Raw genomic sequence first — 3,297 nt, 5'->3', positions numbered from 1 at the left:
TGTAGAATTTGGACTTGTTGTGAGATTACCTCTCCTATGCTTGCTACTAGGAATAGAGGAAGGGTTGAGGTTTTTTGGCCTGAATTGCATGCTTAGTGTTTCTTGCAATTGTTTAGGTTGTCAAGGAATTGAGCCTATCTTTTGATAAGAAAGGGTTGTCTTTGCTAGGCATCGATAGATGACTAACTAGGCTAGAACATCAAGGAGAGACTCCGGACTTTTGAGTAGGAAACATTTGCTAAAACTGAATTAGTTGAGCAAGAACCCCAGGCAATCTCATTTCTGAATTTCATTCGCTTTATTACTTGTTCACTTGTCTTTTACATAACCAAAGAAACAAAATACCTTTAAAACTGAATTTTACTTGCTTTTCAACCTTGAACTTGATGTAAGATCAAGTTTTGATCGAGTAGTACAACTCTATGTTTTGATGATTACAAGTTAACATTTTAGTATGAACAATTATGGTACTCTAACGTGTTTTTCTGAGTGTGCTATTTACAGGCTCTAACCTCAATTCAATCTCACACAAATCAGAAGCATTGTGCTTAAAGAGTGACCCAAGCAACGCTTTCGCAACATCTATGTTCACTCTGAACAGTAGAAAAGCTTCAGAAGATCTGAAGTCTTACAAGCTCTGATATGGACTCAGTCACTTGAAGTTCTGAAGATCCAGACGCTCTGACAACCCCGACACTCTGAAGGTTCAGATGTTCTGATGGTGTAGAAGACTCTGAAGATCCAGAAGCTGAAAAGTGGAAACTCTGATGTCCAGAAGCAAGATGACTCTGAAGATCATGTACTTCCCTCTGAGTTCAGAATCAGAAGATACAACGGTCAGAGGATCTGTGCTTCCTTCTGACTCTGATCAACTGGCTTCACAAGTTCCAACATGAAGCTTTCCCTAGATCAGAAGTCTACTAGGTTTAAAGGTTAAGTCACTATCCAAGTACAAAAGCAAATGTACTATCCTGACGACCTACCTAACATTCTCAGCCACAGCAGAAGCTGGAATTTCCAGAACTGCCCTCCAACGGTAGCATTTCCATGTAGCGTTCAAACTCTAATCTTTGGAGTATAAATAGAGGCTGAAGATTGAAAGAAGCGGCTAGAAGAACTTACACACGCGCAAGCAATATTCAAACCTTCTAAGCTTTCTTTCATCTGAATTTCATTGTGTTTACTATAAGCTTTTTAGAAGCATTCTCTTTGTAAACAAGAACTTCATATACAGTTGTATAGTTTGCCTTTAGGAGATTAAGTTTGATCGGATCCTAGAGAAGACTAAAAGAGTGAATCTTAGTGTGAGCTAAGTCAGTGTAATTGTTAGTCACTTGTAGGTTTCAAGTGCAGTTGTAACATTTACCTGATTAGTGGATTGCCTTCATTCTAAGAAGGAAGAAATCACCTTAACGGGTGGACTGGATTAGCTTGAGGGATTTATCAAGTGAACCAAGATAAAATCCTTGTGTGCTTTTCTATCTCTTATCTTAAGCACTTTGTTCTCGAAAGAATTGATAAAATCTTTAAGGTGGAAGTTTTATTCTGAAAACGTTATTCAAACCCCCCCTTTCTACCGTTTTTCATACCTTCAATTGGTATCAGAGTGCAAGTTCTGATTACCACACCTAACAGTGTTTAGTGATCCGGGCCGGTGTGAAAAATAATGGCTACCGCCAGTGAAACTCAAAAAGATGGTTACAACGCAAAGCCTCCCATGTTCGACGGTCAAAGGTTCGAATATTGGAAAGATAGACTTGAAAGTTTCTTTCTTGGTTTTGATGCAGATCCCTGGGATATTATTGTGGATGGCTATGAGCGTCAAGTTGATGAAGAAGGCAAGAAGATCCCAAGGTCAGAGATGACTGCAGATCAAAAGAAGTTTTACTCACAACATCACAAAGCTAGAGCAATTCTTCTAAGTGCTATCTCTTACGAAGAGTACCAGAAGATTACAGATCGTGAGTATGCAAAAGGCATCTTTGAATCCCTGAAGATGTCTCATGAAGGAAACAAGAAAGTCAAAGAATCAAAGGCGTTGTCTTTGATCCAAAAGTATGAATCCTTCATCATGGAGCCAAACGAGTCCATTGAAGAAATGTTTTCCAGATTTCAGTTGCTTGTAGCTGGAATACGACCTCTCAACAAGAGCTACACGACAAAAGATCATGTCATAAGGGTCATCAAAAGTCTTCCTGCAAGCTGGATGCCCTTGGTGACTTCAATAGAGCTTACGAGAGATGTTGAGCGTATGAGTTTATAAGAACTCATTAGCATACCGAAGTGCCATGAGCTGAAGCGCTCAGAGATGCAAGATCTAAGGAAGAAGTCAATAGCCTTGAAATCCAAATCTGAGAAGGCTAAAGCTGAGAAGTCAAAAGCACTTCAAGCTGAAGCAAAAAGAATCTGAAGAAGCATCAGAAGATTCTGATGAAGATGAGCTGACTCTGATCTCTGAAAGACTCAACCGCATCTGGAAGCACAAGCAAAGCAAGTACAGAGGCTCTAGAAAGGCCAAAGGAAAGTCTGAATCCTCAGGTCAGAAGAAGTCCTCAATTAAGGAAGTCACATGCTTTGAGTGCAAAGAATCAAGGCACTACAAAAGTGACTGTCCAAAGTTGAAGAAGGACAAGAGGCCAAAGAAGCACTTCAAGACCAAGAAAAGTCTGATGGTGACTTTTGATCAATCAGAGTCAGAGGATGTTGACTCTAATGGTGAAGTCCAAGGACTCATGGCCATTGTCAAAGACAAAGGAGCAAAGTCAAACGATGCTGTTGACTCTGACTCAGAATCAGAAGGAGATCCTAACTCAGACGATGAAAATGAGGTATTCGCTTCTTTCTCAACCTCTGAACTGAAACATGCTTTGTCTGATATCATGGATAAGTATAACTCTTTATTGTCTAAGCATAAGAAGCTGAAAAAGAACTTATCTGCTGTTTCTAAGACTCCTTCTGAACATGAGAAAATCATTTCTGATTTGAAAAATGATAACCATGCTTTAGTGAATTCTAACTCTGTGCTTAAGAATCAAATTGCTAAGTTAGAAGAAGTTATTGCCTGCGATGCCTCTGATAGTAAGCATGAATCTAAGTATGAAAAATCTTTTCAAAGATTCCTGGCTAAAAGCGTAGACAGAAGCTTAATGGCTTCAATGATCTATGGCGTAAGCAGAAATGGAATGCATGGCATTGGCTATTCTAAACCAATTAGAAATGAGCCTTCTATGCCTAAAGCTAAATCTTTGTATGAATGCTTTGTTCCCTCTGGTACCATATTGCCTGATCCTTTACCTG

This window comes from Lotus japonicus, chromosome 2 (assembly GCF_012489685.1).
Source record: "Lotus japonicus ecotype B-129 chromosome 2, LjGifu_v1.2".
NCBI lineage: Eukaryota > Viridiplantae > Streptophyta > Magnoliopsida > Fabales > Fabaceae > Lotus > Lotus japonicus.
The sequence above is the reverse complement of the archived record's forward strand: the minus strand, read 5'-3'. Positions refer to the sequence as shown.